At 54.4% G+C, this 14,663-nt stretch overlaps 1 long non-coding RNA gene across 2 annotated transcripts in view; it reads left to right on the top strand.

Annotated features, from left to right (window-relative positions):
• Positions 1-787: 787 nt before the first annotated feature.
• The window catches only part of LOC137322041 (uncharacterized), a 157,066-nt gene continuing 143,190 nt past the window's right edge, over positions 788-14,663 (top strand). Inside the window, exon 1 of one of the 2 annotated variants that reach the window (XR_010962947.1) lies at positions 788-900. This is a non-coding gene — a long non-coding RNA (uncharacterized lncRNA). Of the gene's footprint in view, positions 901-5,622; positions 5,729-14,663 lie in introns of those variants that run through there. The other variant, XR_010962946.1, reaches the window with a different exon arrangement.

Genomic DNA, 14,663 nt, shown 5'->3' with positions numbered 1-14,663 from the left:
GGTATTTCCTCACTTTCACCTGCATATCAATCATGTACCCGTGATACAAGAAGAGATTCCATAAACAAAAATAAAGAACTACAACACTACGTGGATAGACTGGAGAAGCTGGGGTTGTTCTCCTTGGAACAGAGACGGTTGTGAGGAGATTTGATAGAGGTATTCAAAATCATGAAGGGTCTAAAACGGGTAGCTAGAGAGAAACTGTTCCCATTGGCGGAAGGGTCAAGAACCAGAGGACATAGATTTAAGGTGATTGGCAAAGGAACCAAAGGTGACATGAGGAAAAACATTTTTACACAGCGAGTGGTTAGGATTTGGAATGTGCTGCCCGAGGGGGTGGTGGAGGCAGATTCAATCATGGCCTTCAAAAGGGAACTGGATAATTACTTGAAAGGAAAAAATTTGCAGGGCTACGGGGATAGGGTGGGGGAGTGGGACTAGCTGGATTGCATTTGCGTAGAGCCCGTGCGGACTCGATGGGCTGAATAGCCTCCTTCTGTGCTGTAACCTTCCTATGATTCTATAATTCCATGACTAAGAATATGGTTTAAAACAAGCATAGAAAATTGGAGGGCAAAAGTTCAGCATCTCTGTGAGAACAAGGACAGCTCACACAGCAGAACATCAGGGAGACCATCGAATAGATAACATTAATGTCAGAAGATGGTTTACACCAAAACAAGAGATGTGGTTGCTATGAAACCGACATTGGTGGGGCTGTGCAAGGCCGAATAAGGGGGGCTGTACTTAGATAAGAAGGACGTACGCATTCCTCAGAGGAACATAACAGCTTGTAGACAGAGATGGAGGTTGAGGTCATTAGCTATGTTATATAAAACAGCTTATTTTGTGTTCCTAACATGGCGTCAGCACGGTGGAAGGACTTATGACCATGAGGTAAGACCAGCGGTGCTTACGTACAGAACAAAATCACTGAATAGTATAAAGGTAGGGCGTGCTCCCTCCCAAGAGTTAGAGCTCTCAAGAGGATGGTCGGAACCAGATCAGGTTGTATTGATTGCTTGTCATTTAATGTAATCTGTAGCCTGTTGTAGTTTATGGGATGTGGGCGTCGTTGGCAAGGCCAGTATTTATTACCCATCTCTAATTGCCCTTGAGAAGGTGGTGGTGAGCCGCCTTCTTGAACCGCTGCAGTCCGTGTGGTGACGGTTCTCCCACAGTGCTGTTAGGTAGGGAGTTCCAGAATCTTGACTCTGAGACGATGAAGAAACGCGATATATTTTCAAGTCGGGATGGTGTGTGACTTGAAGGGGAATGTGCAAGTGGTGTTGTTCCCATGTGCCTCCTGCCTTTGTCCTTCTAGGTGGTAGAGGTCGCATGTTTGGGAGGTGCTGTTGAAGAAGCCTTGGTGAGTTGCTGCAGTGCATCCTGTGGATGGTACACACTGCAGCCACGGTGCGTGTGAAGGGAATGAATGTTTAGGGTGGTGGATGGGGTGCCAATCAAGCGGGCTGCTTTATCCTGGATGGTGTCGAGCTTCTTGAGTGTTGTTGGAGCTGCACTCATCCAGGCAAGTGGAGAGTATTCCATCACACTCCTGACTTGTGCCTTGTAGATGGTGGAAAGGCTTTGGGGAGTCAGGAGGTGAGTCACTCGCTGCAGAATACCCAGCCTCTGGCCTGTTCTTGTGGCCATAGTATTTATGTGGCTGGTCCAGTTAAGTTTCTGGTCAATGGTGACCCCCAGGATGTTGATGTTGGGGGATTCAGCGATCGTAATGCTGCTGAATGTCGAGGGGAGGTGGTTAGACTCTCTCTTGTTGGAGATCGTCATTGCCTGGCACTTGTCTGGTGTGAATGTAATGTTGAAGTCAGCTTCGGTGCAACTCTGTTGTAAATCAATCTATTAAACATGCTATTTTATAATCACTTGGGCTAGAATTAAGTGGAAGTTATTGTTGATGGATTAACAACCCATAGTTGCGACAGTATAGGGAGAAATCCGCTAACAAATGGCATCCCTGGGTGGGCCTGTGTTTTTAAGGTTAAAAAATAACTAGTGTTGAGAGACAGAGAGAGAGAGACACAGACACAGACAGAGAGAGACAGAGAGCCAGAGACAGAGAAAGAGAGTGAGAGAGAGAGTTGGAGAGACAGAGAGAGATAGACAAAGAGAGAGATGGAGAGACAAAGACAGAGAGAGAGAGAGAGTGAAAGAGATAACTATGGTGAGCTATGGGTAGTTTATGTTCTCGGCAAAAGAGAAGAGGGAAATAAATTGTGCAGGAGAACGAGGAGTTAAAATGAGTCCTTTCACAGCAGACAGAGGCTGTAAAGAAATTATGTAAAAATCAGTAGAGTGTTACTAGCTGTGGAATGTATTCTTTGTTTTAAAAGCCTGTGTTAGTGCTTTCATTTCGCAATGTTTGCTTTGTGTTCTCTTTTGTGTAATGTTACCAAGATTTTGTTTAGCTGTGAAGGCTAAAGTGTCCTTCAATTGAAAGTGGTCGAAATGAAACTTTCTCTATGACTCTGTCTCTATGACAACAATCAGGAAATGTTGGACTAACTAAAAATAAGATGAACGAACTGAAATATTATCTTCCCTGACATGAAAGTTTAAAAAAAAATGTATGTGAACGCTGCGTTGACGCACGCTGTGTGAGTTATTTATATTTCTGCTAAGATATTAACCTTTTCTAAGGACACGACATCTGTTTTTAATTCACCAAGCAATGACCTTTGCATTTATTTAGAATACGTTTCTTAATGTAAGTGGATATTTCCCCATGTGATAGAAGGAAATATTGGGCATAATTTTGTGCTCCCTTTGCTGGCTATTCCTCCCGGAGTGAGGTAATTAGATTAATTCACGGAAATGTGCGTGGAGTCCTCTCTGGTCCCGGGACAAAGGGTGACAGAAGAAAGTTAATGAATCGTTTGTTGTTTTTAACCCCTTGGGCTCTCAAAAAGAACCACAATGGATTTTCTGTGTTTCTTTTTAAAACAGGGGACTATGGTTTTTGGGATCGCATGAGTGATGATGGTGCAGGATTACCAAGAGTAGCTATTTGACATAAAAATGGCTTCTCAAAGTTGCAGAGCAATCTTTGCTGGAGAAATGTTGGTGCAGGAACATCCAGTAGTGTTAAGAGTTTAAGGTCTTATCTGCAGACATCAGCAGATATGAAATGTCACAGCATGGTGATGTTTTGGACTAAGACTTAAGGAGTAGGGGGCACAGTCTAAAAATTAGAGCCAGACCTTTCAGGAGTGAGATTAGAAAACATTTCTACACACAAAGGGTGGTAGAAGCTTGGAACTCTCTTCTGCAAACGGCAATTGATACTAGCTCAATTGCTAAATTTAAATTTGAGATAGATAACATTTTGGCAACCAAAGGTATTAAGAGATATGGGCCAAAGGCAGGTATATGGAGTTAGATCACAGATCAGCCATGATCTTATCAAATGGTGGAGCAGGCACGAGGGGCTGAATGGCCTACTCCTGTTCCTATGTTCCTACCAAAAATTCAAAATTACGTAGAGAAGGAAAAGCAATCATCAGCCTTAACCAAGTTGCTTTTCCTCTTTTAAAAATGTTTTGCCAAAAGTGATTACAAGCACTTCTGTCTCTATCGTAAAACCACAAAGCCTGGACATAATTTGTTTCTGAAATTGGATTTGATAAGATAAATTGATATGAGTTGATGTTCAAGCACTCGAGAAGGGAAAATTTACCTATAGTTTAAGGGGATAATCAAATTATATTTTAAAATATAAGGAGTCCAGTCTAAATGGTTCCTATCCAATGCTGTGTATCAAGGAAGAAAGTATTTTGTGGGGGAATAAAATGATACATTGACAAGTCCTGATCTCTGGAATAGTGATAATGAAAAACAGCCCGAGAAGAATTTAAGTAAAATAAACAAAAAAATGTATTGAGATATTGGACCAGACTGTAAATATTGTTTTTTACAGTAAAGTTCCTCCAGGGCCCATGAATGAGATGAAATGATAATATAATGGGATGTGTAAAATTGGATGAGAGGAAGTGATTGAGAATATATGATAGAAACACGGAAATTACACCACCAAATGGGAATTTCTCCAAAGTCATTGCCCTGGGTGATATTGAATAAATAAATAATATAAACCTGGGCATGATTTACTAAAAGATATCAATCTGGTATAAATGTACCATCCAGTGAAAATCAGGAAAGTGTCGTTGAGAATAGTTAATTGAGAGCTTTCCCTTGGGGATATTTGTGTCCTTGCCTATACTGAAGAATGAGAAAACTGCATTTGATAGCTTGGCCACTACCTGAGACATCAGAACCATGCAGGGGGAGATAAGAAAAGACCTCCAGACACCCACCCCCCTACCTCCGACCTTTCGATAAGATAACCTGAATGCCCAAGATTGGCTGCAGTGGACATAAAAAATACAAATGCATGCTGCCATCAATTGGAAATGGAGACCAGGATGAAGGACCTGATTACAAAGGCCTACGGCCTGGTGAGCTATTGGGACCACTCTTTAAACCAGAGTAGTTGCTCTTACAGGATTGAATCTTACTGGACATATGACGTGTGCCATGGAAACACATGTTGCGTGTGGGGCAACTAGTATGCGGAAATGCGTGATGAAGATGCACTGAAGAACGGGTCTCAGACATGCTCAGTTACTTGACAACAGCACGACATGAAATGGCTAATGTGACTCAGGAGAGTGAGAAAATCTTTTCAACAGGGCACTGACACATGCTCCAAAGAGAAACCAACTAATTAATGAAACAATCAGGAAACACTGGTACCAGTCAGAGGGATTGAAATGAAAGTAAAGAGGGACATAGAGATTTGGATTTCCAAAATTCAGGGTTAGGTTCTTTCAGTTAACAATGAAATTGGGCTAGGGAGAAATAATACTTAGCAAAAGACAAGATGGATATTAGTAAAAGGAGAGCTGGAGAATCGTTTAAGTCCATGATTTCTTGATGTTATGATACACTGTAGGTTTCTGTATTAACCAAATTAAGCTTAGAAGCAATATGTATATGTTTGTGTGTGCTTATGTAAACTCAAGATGATCTTAGGCAAGACCAAAATGATAGTTGAGGGATAAAGTGAAAATTGAACCTGGGTGGAACCAGGAGCCAAGCACGGTCAATGTCCCATCTCACATAGCTCGTGTAAAACTCGCAAACATCTAGCAAGAGGGTGGTGTTAATAGGAGGGGGACGAAGTCGTGTCTCGGTGCACGTAGGAACAACAGTTTGTAAGAGACAGAGCATGCTGACACTTCAGGATTATAAACACCCAAAGGTCAAGAGATGGCGCATTTCTAGATTCTATAATTGAACCAGGGTGGTTCAACTCAGTTTCAAGAGGAGGGAGATGTAAGAATATGGTTTAAAACAAGCATTGAAAATAGGAGGGCAAAAGTTCAGCATCTCTGTGAGAACAAGGACAGCTCACACAGCAGAACATCAGGGAGACCATTGAATAGATAACATTAATGTCAGAAGATGGTTTACACCAAAACAAGAGATGTGGTTACTGTCAAACTCACATTGATGGGGCCGTTGTAAGGCCGAATTGAGGGGGGGGCTGTACTTAGATAAGAAGGACGTACGCATTCCTCAGAGGAACATAACAGCTTCTAGACAGAGATGGAGGTTGAGGTCATTAGTTATGTTATATAAAACAGCTTATCTTGAGTTGCTAACATGGCGTCAGCACGGTGGAAGGACTTATGACCATGAGGTAAGACCAGCAGTGCTTACGTACAGAACAAAATCACTGAATAGTATAAAGGTAGGGCGTGCTCCCTCCCAAAAGTTAGAGCTCTCAAGAGGATGGTCGGAACCAGATCAGGTTGTATTGGTTGCTTGTCATTTAATGTAATCTGTAGCCAGTTGTATTATAACTATAATACAGTTGAATGTAATGTTGAAGACAGCTGCAGTGCAACTCTGTTGTAAGTCAATCTATTAAACTTGCTTTTATATCCACTCGGGCTAGAATCAAGCGGAAATTATTGTTGATGGATTAACAACCCATAGTTGTGACAGTAATAGGAGAAATCCGCTAACAATAAACTATCTGTACTTTATAGTTCTTCTGGTAGAGCAGGGGACAGGCAGTGGTCAGAAGAGCAGAAGTTGCGGGCTGGGGCGATCAGGAGGGGGTTAGCGGTGGTGATCGGGGGGTAGCGGTAGTAATTGGGGGGGTAGCGGTGGTAATTGGGGGGGTAGCGGTGGTGATCGGCGGGGAGTGGTGGTGTTTGAGGGGGGTAGCGGTGGTGATCGGTGGGGAGTGGTGGTGTTTGAGGGGGGTAGCGGTGGTGATCGGTGGGGAGTGGTGGTGTTTGAGGGGGGTAGCGGTGGTGATCGGTGGGGAGTGGTGGTGTTTGAGGGGGGTAGCGGTGGTGATCGGCGGGGAGTGGTGGTAATTGGGGGGGGTAGCAGTGGTGATCGGGGGGTAGCGGTGGTGATCGGGGGGTAGTGGTGGTGATCGGCGGGGAGTGGTGGTAATTGGGGGGGGTAGCAGTGGTGATTGGGGGGTAGCAGTGGTGATCGGGGGGTAGCGGTGGTGATCGGCGGGGAGTGGTGGTAATTGAGGGGGTAGCGGTGGTGATCGGCGGGGAGCGGTGGTGTTTGAGGGGGGTAGCGGTGGTAATTGGGGGGGTAGCTGTGGTGATCGGTGGGGAGCGGTGGTGTTTGAGGGGGGGAGTGGTGGTGATCGGCGGGGAGTGGTGGTAATTGGGGGGGTGGTAGCAGTGGTGATCGGGGGGTAGCGGTGGTGATCGGCGGGGAGCGGTGGTGTTTGGGGGGGTTGCGGTGGTAATTGGGGGGGTAGCTGTGGTGATCGGTGGGGAGCGGTGGTAATTGAGGGGGGAGTGGTGGTGATCGGCGGGGAGCGGTAGTAATTGGGGGGGTAGCGGTGGTAATTGGGGGGGTAGCGGTGGTGATTGGTGGGGAGCGGTGGTGTTTGAGGGTTGTAGTGGTGGTGATCGGCGGGGAGTGGTGGTAATTGAGGGGGGAGCGTTGGTGATCGGTGGGGGTAGTGGTGGTGATTGGCGGGGAGCGGTGGTGTTTGAGGGGGGTAGCGGTGGTGATCGGCGGGGGTAGTGGTGGTGATCGGCGGGGAGCAGTGGTATTTGAGGGGGGTAGTGGTGGTGATTGGCGGGGGTAGTGGTGGTGATTGGCGGGGGTAGTGGTGGTGATTGGCGGGGAGCAGTGGTATTTGAGGGGGGTAGTGGTGGTGATTGGGCGGGGGTAGTGGTGGTGATTGGCGGGGGTAGTGGTGGTGATTGGCGGGGGTAGTGGTGGTGATCGGCGGGAGCAGTGGTATTTGAGGGGGGTAGTGGTGGTGATTGGCGGGGGTAGTGGTGGTGATTGGCGGGGAGCGGTGGTAATTGAGGGGGAGCGTTGGTGATCGGCGGGGAGCGGTGGTAATTGGGGGGGTAGCGGTGGTGATCGGCGGGGGTAGTGGTGGTGATTGGCGGGGAGCGGTGGTGTTTGAGGGGGGTAGCGGTGGTGATCGGCGGGGGTAGTGGTGGTGATCGGCGGGGAGCGGTGGTGTTTGAGGGGGGGTAGCGGTGGTGATCGGGGGGTAGCGGTGGTGATCGGCGGGGAGCGGTGGTGTTTGAGGCGGGTAGCGGTGGTGATCGGGGGGTAGCGGTGGTGATCGGCGGGGAGCAGTGGTATTTGAGGGGGGTAGCGGTGGTGAGCTGTGGGTTGGGGGGGAGTGCTTTGAGTTTGGTTGCATTACACTGTTAACTCAACCATGGTCTCCACAGCATGTTTTAAAAAATTTATTCTCGGGATAATGGGCGTCACTGGCAAGGCCGGCATTTATTGCCCATCTCCCTAGTTACCCTTTAGAAGGTGGTGATGAGCCTTCTCTTTGTATCACTGCGATCCCACAATGCTGTTAGGTAGGGAGTTCCACGATTGTGACCCAGCGACGATGAAGGAATGACGATATATGTCCAAGCCGGGATGGTGTGCGACTTGCAAGGAAACTTGGAGGTGATAGTGTTCCCATGCACCTGCTGCCCTTGTGCTTCTAGGTAGTGCTTCTAGAGAAGTCCATGCAGAAAGAGTGGAGCAAGACTGTCTTAGCATCCTAGCTGAGTTTTCTCTCCGGCTTTTCTCCCGATTATGGTTCAAGTAAAAGATGTTTCTTGGGACCCATAAAAATGTGTTAGTACATTTTTCAGAGACAGTGATAGCGGGACTCTTAGGGAAAGCCAGAGGCAGCTCCTTGTATTGGAAGCATCTGCCCACCAGATTAAACATCCACTCCCTCCACCACAGTGGCTGTAGTGTGTACTTTCTACAGGGTGCACTGTGTTAAGGCACCAAGGCTTCTCCAGCAGCACCTCCCAAACCCATGACTGCCATGACCTAGAAGCACAAGGGCAGCAGGTGCATGGGAACACGATCACCTCCAAGTTCCCCTCCAAGTCGCACACCATCCCGCTTGGACGTATATTATCATACCATTATCGTCGCTGGGTCACAACCGTGGAACTCCCTACTGAACAGCATTGTGAGACCGCAGTGATACAAAGAGAAGTCTCACCACCACCTTCTAAAGGGGAACTAGGGATGGGCAATAAATGCCGGCCTTGCCAGTGACACCCACATCCAGAGAATAAATTTTTAAAAATGTGCTGTGCAACCACACTCAAAGCATCCTCCCCACCCAGAGCTCGTCACCACTCCCCCCTCAAACATCACCGCTCCCCACCGATCACCACCACTACCCCCCGTCAAACATCACCGCTCCCCACCGATCACCACCGCTCCCCCCCGTCAAACATCACCGCTCCCCACCGATCACCACCACTACCCCCCCTCAAACATCACCGCTCCCCACCGATCACCACCGCTCCCCCCTCAAACATCACCGCTCCCCACCGATCACCACCGCTCCCCACCGATCACCACCACACCCCCCGTCAAACATCACCGCTCCCCACCGATCACCACCACTCCCCCCGTCAAACATCACCGCTCCCCACCGATCACCACCACTCCCCCCCCGTCAAACATCACCGCTCCCCACAGCTCACCACCGCTCCCCCCCGTCAAACATCACCGCTCCCCACAGCTCACCACCGCTCCCCCCCGTCAAACATCACCGCTCCCCACAGCTCACCACCGCTCCCCCCCGTCAAACATCACCGCTCTCCACCGATCACCACCGCTACCCCCCTCAAACATCACCGCTCACCACCGCTCCCCCCCGTCAAACATCACCGCTCACCACCGCTGCCCCCCGTCAAACATCACCGCTCCCCACCGATCACCACCACTACCCCCGTCAAACATCACCGCTTTCCACCGATCACCACCGCTACCCCCCTCAAACATCACCGCTCCCCACAGCTCACCACCGCTCCCCACAGCTCACCACCACTACCCCCGTCAAACATCACCGCTCCCCACCGATCACCACCACTACCCCCGTCAAACATCACCGCTCTCCACCGATCGCCACCGCTACCCCCCTCAAACATCACCGCTCCCCACCGATCACCACCGCTCCCCACCGATCACCACCGCTCCCCACCGATCACCACCACTACCCCCGTCAAACATCACCGCTCCCCACCGATCACCACCGCTCCCCCCCGTCAAACATCACCGCTCCCCCCTCAAACATCACCGCTCCCCACCGATCATCACCGCTCCCCCCCGTCAAACATCACCACTCCCCGCCGATCATCACCGCTCTCCCCGATCACCACCGCTCCCCCCCGATCACCACCGCTCCCCCCGATCACCACCACTCCCCGCCGATCACCACCGCTCTCCCCGATCACCACCGCTCCCCCCGATCACCACCGCTCCCCCCGATCACCACCACTCCCCCCCGATCACCACCACTCCCCCCGATCACCACCACTCCCCCCGATCACCACCCCTCCCCCCCCCGTCACCACCGCTCCCCCCGATCACCACCGCTCCCCACCGATCACCACCACTCCCCCCCGATCACCACCACTCCCCGCGATCACCACCACTCCCCCCGATCACCACCACTCCCCCCGATCACCACCACTCCCCCCCGATCACCACCACTCCCCCCCGATCACCACCGCTCCCCCCGATCACCACCACTCCCCCCGATCACCACCACTCCCCGCGATCACCACCGCTCCCCCCCGATCACCACCGCTCTCCCCGATCACCACCGCTCCCCCCGATCACCACCGCTCTCCCCGATCACCACCGCTCCCCGCCGATCACCACCGCTCCCCGCCGATCACCACCACTCCCCCCGATCACCACCGCTCCCCCCCGATCACCACCACTCCCCCCCGATCACCACCGCTCCCCCCGATCACCACCGCTCCCCACCGATCACCACCACGACCCCCGATCACCACCACTCCCCGCGATCACCACCACTCCCCCCGATCACCATCACTCCCCGCGATCACCACCGCTCCCCCCCGATCACCACCACTCCCCCGCCGATCACCACCACTCCCCGCGATCACCACCACTCCCCCCGATCACCACCGCTCCCCCCCGATCACCACCACTCCCCCCGATCACCACCACTCCCCCCGATCACCACCCCTCCCCCTGATCACCACACCTCCCCCCGATCACCACCCCTCCCCCCGATCACCACCTCTCCCCACGATCACCACCCCTCCCCCCCATCACCACCCCTCCCCCCGATCACCACCCCTCCCCCCCATCACCACCCCTCCCCCCGATCACCACCCCTCCCTCCGATCACCACCGCTCCCCCCCGATCACCACCGCTCCCCGCGATCACCACCACTCCCCCCCGATCACCACCACTCCCCGCGATCACCACCACTCCCCCCGATCACCACCACTCCCCCCCGATCACCACCACTCCCAGCGATCACCACCACTCCCCCCCCGATCACCACCACTCCCCCCCCGATCACCACCACTCCCCCCCGATCACCACCACTCCCCCCCGATCACCACCCCTCCCCCCCCCGTCACCACCGCTCCCCCCCCGATCACCACCACTCCCCCCGATCACCACCACTCCCCGCGATCACCACCACTCCCCGATCACCACCGCTCCCCCCGATCACCACCACTCCCCCCGATCACCACCACTCCCCCCGATCACCACCACTCCCCCCGATCACCACCCCTCCCCCCCCCCGTCACCACCGCTCCCCCATCACCACCGCTCCCCCCAATCAACACCCCTCCCCCATCACCACCGCTCCCCCATCACCACCCTTCCCCCCGATCACCACCGCTCCCCCCGGTCACCACCCCTCCCCCCAATCACCACCCCTCCCCCCGATCACCACCCCTCCCCCCGATCACCACCCCTCCCCCCGATCACCACCCCTCCCCCCGATCACCACCCCCTCCCCCCCGATCACCACCCCTCCCCCCGATCACCACCCCTCCCCTCGATCACCACCCCTCCCCCGATCACCACCCCTCCCCCGATCACCACCCCTCCCCCCGATCACCACCCCTCCCCCCAATCACCACCCCTCCCCCCCGATCACCACCCCTCCCCCCGATCACCACCCCTCCCCTCGATCACCACCCCTCCCCCGATCACCACCCCTCCCCCGATCACCACCCCTCCCCCGATCACCACCACTCCCCCCGATCACCACCACTCCCCCCGATCACCACCCCTCCCCCCGATCACCACCCCTCCCCTCGATCACCACCCCTCCCCCGATCACCACCCCTCCCCCGATCACCACCCCTCCCCCGATCACCACCACTCCCCCCGATCACCACCCCTCCCCCCCCGTCACCACCGCTCCCCCCGATCACCACCGCTCCCCACCGATCACCACCACTCCCCCCGATCACCACCACTCCCCCCGATCACCACCACTCCCCCCGATCACCACCACTCCCCCCCGATCACCACCACTCCCCCCCGATCACCACCACTCCCCCCGATCACCACCACTCCCCCCGATCACCACCGCTCCCCCCCGATCACCACCGCTCCCCCCGTCACCACCACTCTCCTCGATCACCACCCCTCCCCCCATCACCACCGCTCCCCCCGATCACCACCCCTGCCCCCCATCACCACCCCTGCCCCCCATCACCACCCCTCCCCCGATCACCACCCCTCCCCCGATCACCACCCCTCCCCCGATCACCACCCCTCCCCCCGATCACCACAGCTCCCCCATCACCACCCCTCCCCAGATCACCACCCCTCCCCCGATCACCACCCCTCCCCCCATCACCACAGCTCCCCCATCACCACTGCTCCCCCGTCACCACCACTCTCCTCGATCACCACCCCTCCCCCCGATCACCACCCCTCCCCCCGTCACCACCACTCTCCTCGATCACCACCCCTCCCCCCGATCACCACCCCTCCCCCCGTCACCACCACTCTCCTCAATCACCACCCCTCCCCCCGATCACCACCCCTCCCCCGATCACCACCCCTCCCCCCGTCACCACCACTCTCCTCGATCACCAACCCTCCCCCCGATCACCACCCCTCCCCCCGTCACCACCACTCTCCTCGATCACCACCCCTCCCCCCGATCACCACCCCTCCCCCGTCACCACCCCTCCCCCCGTCACCACCACTCTCCTCGATCACCACCCCTCCCCCCGATCACCACCCCTCCCCCCATCACCACTGCTCCCCCCCCGTCACCACCACTCTCCTCGATCACCACCCCTCCCCCCGTCACCACCACTCCCCCGATCACCACCGCACCCCCCCCCCCGATCACCACCACTTCTCCCTGATCACCACCGCTCCCCCTGATCACCATCACTTCCCCCAATCACCACCACTCCTCCTGATCACCACCACTCACCCCGATCACCACCGCTCCCCCCTGATCACCACCACTTCCCCGATCACCACCACTTCTCCCTGATCACCACCACTCTCCCCGATCACCACCACTCTCCCCGATCACCACCACTCACCCCGATCACCACCGCTCCCCCTGATCACCACCGCTCCCCCGATCACCACCACTCTCCCCGATCACCACCACTCCCCCGATCACCACCGCACCCCCCCCCCCGATCACCACCACTTCTCCCTGATCACCACCGCTCCCCCTGATCACCATCACTTCCCCCAATCACCACCACTCCTCCTGATCACCACCACTCACCCCGATCACCACCGCTCCCCCTGATCACCACCGCTCCCCCGATCACCACCACTCTCCCCGATCACCACCACTCTCCCCGATCACCACCACTCTCCCCGATCACCACCGCTCCCCCTGATCACCACCACTTCTCCCCGATCACCACCGCTCCCCCTGATCACCACCACTTCTCCCCGATCACCACCACTCTCCCCGATCACCACCGCTCCCCCTGATCACCACCACTTCTCCTCGATCACCACCACTCCCCCCGATCACCACCACTCCTCCCCGATCACCACCACTCTCCCCGATCACCACCGCTCCCCCTGATCACCACCGCTCCCCCTCGATCACCACCACTTCCCCCGATCACCACCACTCCTCCTGATCACCATCACTTCTCCCCGATCACCACCACTCTCCCCTGATCACCACCACTCCCCCTGATCACCACCACTCTCCCCGATCACCACCGCTCTCCCCGATCACCACCGCTCTCCCCGATCACCACCACTCTCCCCGATCACCACCACCACTCTCCCCGATCACCACCACTCCCCCCGATCACCACCACCACTCTCCCCGATAACCACCGCTCTCCCCGATCACCACCACTCTCCCCGATAACCACCGCTCTCCCCGATCACCACCGCTCTCCCCGATCACCACCACCACTCTCCCCGATCACCACCACCACTCTCCCCGATCACCACCACTCCCCCCGATCACCACCACTCTCCCCGATCACCACCACCACTCTCCCCGATCACCACCATTCCCCCCGATCACCACCATTCCCCCCGATCACCACTGCTCCTACTCCCGTGATCAGCCCCCCATCACCACCCCCCAACCCTGCGATCACTCCCTTCCCGATCACCCCTTTGCCAGTCACCACCCCCCTCCTGTCCCCCTGTAACCATTTACCCGAGGGCTGATTCTGGCGCTCGAATTTCTGGGCCATAGGTTTCCCAGTCTGAAAATAACCCTGAGCAGTTCTGAACCTTTACAAAGAATAAGGCAGCAAGGGAAAAGAAACACTGGCTCAATCGGACTTTCTATCATAGTGGGAGCTAATCAATTAACTTGGCAAATCCATGTCCTGTGCCAAGGGAGAGACCTCTAAAAGCCTTTGGGACATCCTTAATCACAACCTCCTTCAGCACGGTGTGGGCACTAATGGACTACCAACCACTGGCACGTAGACTAATTCTCCATCCAATGGGTGCTGGCAGGTTCATGGATGGATCGAGCGATGCTGAGAATAGACACTTGGTGCCAGTAAGTGGCTGTGAAAATGTAGATGGAAGTTTCCAAACTGTCTCTCAGGTGGGTTGAAAGCAAATGCATTTCCACCTGAAATCAAATGTTCATTTGTGTGTTTGAAAAGCCTTCACTTTCAGCTTACAGTTTTGAGCGTGGGAAGTTGTTTTATTGCTGGTGACAGGTCTTATAATGGCCTTTACAGCTTATTGTTTCTGCTGAAATGTAGCAACAGTCTCTTCAAAGAATGCGAATTGCATCCTCCGAGCACTGGTGTCGGTCCAATTCACCTGCAACTAACTGAAGGTG

Source organism: Heptranchias perlo, chromosome 5, assembly GCF_035084215.1.
Source record: "Heptranchias perlo isolate sHepPer1 chromosome 5, sHepPer1.hap1, whole genome shotgun sequence".
NCBI lineage: Eukaryota > Metazoa > Chordata > Chondrichthyes > Hexanchiformes > Hexanchidae > Heptranchias > Heptranchias perlo.
This window is presented reverse-complemented; position numbering and strand designations above follow the sequence as displayed.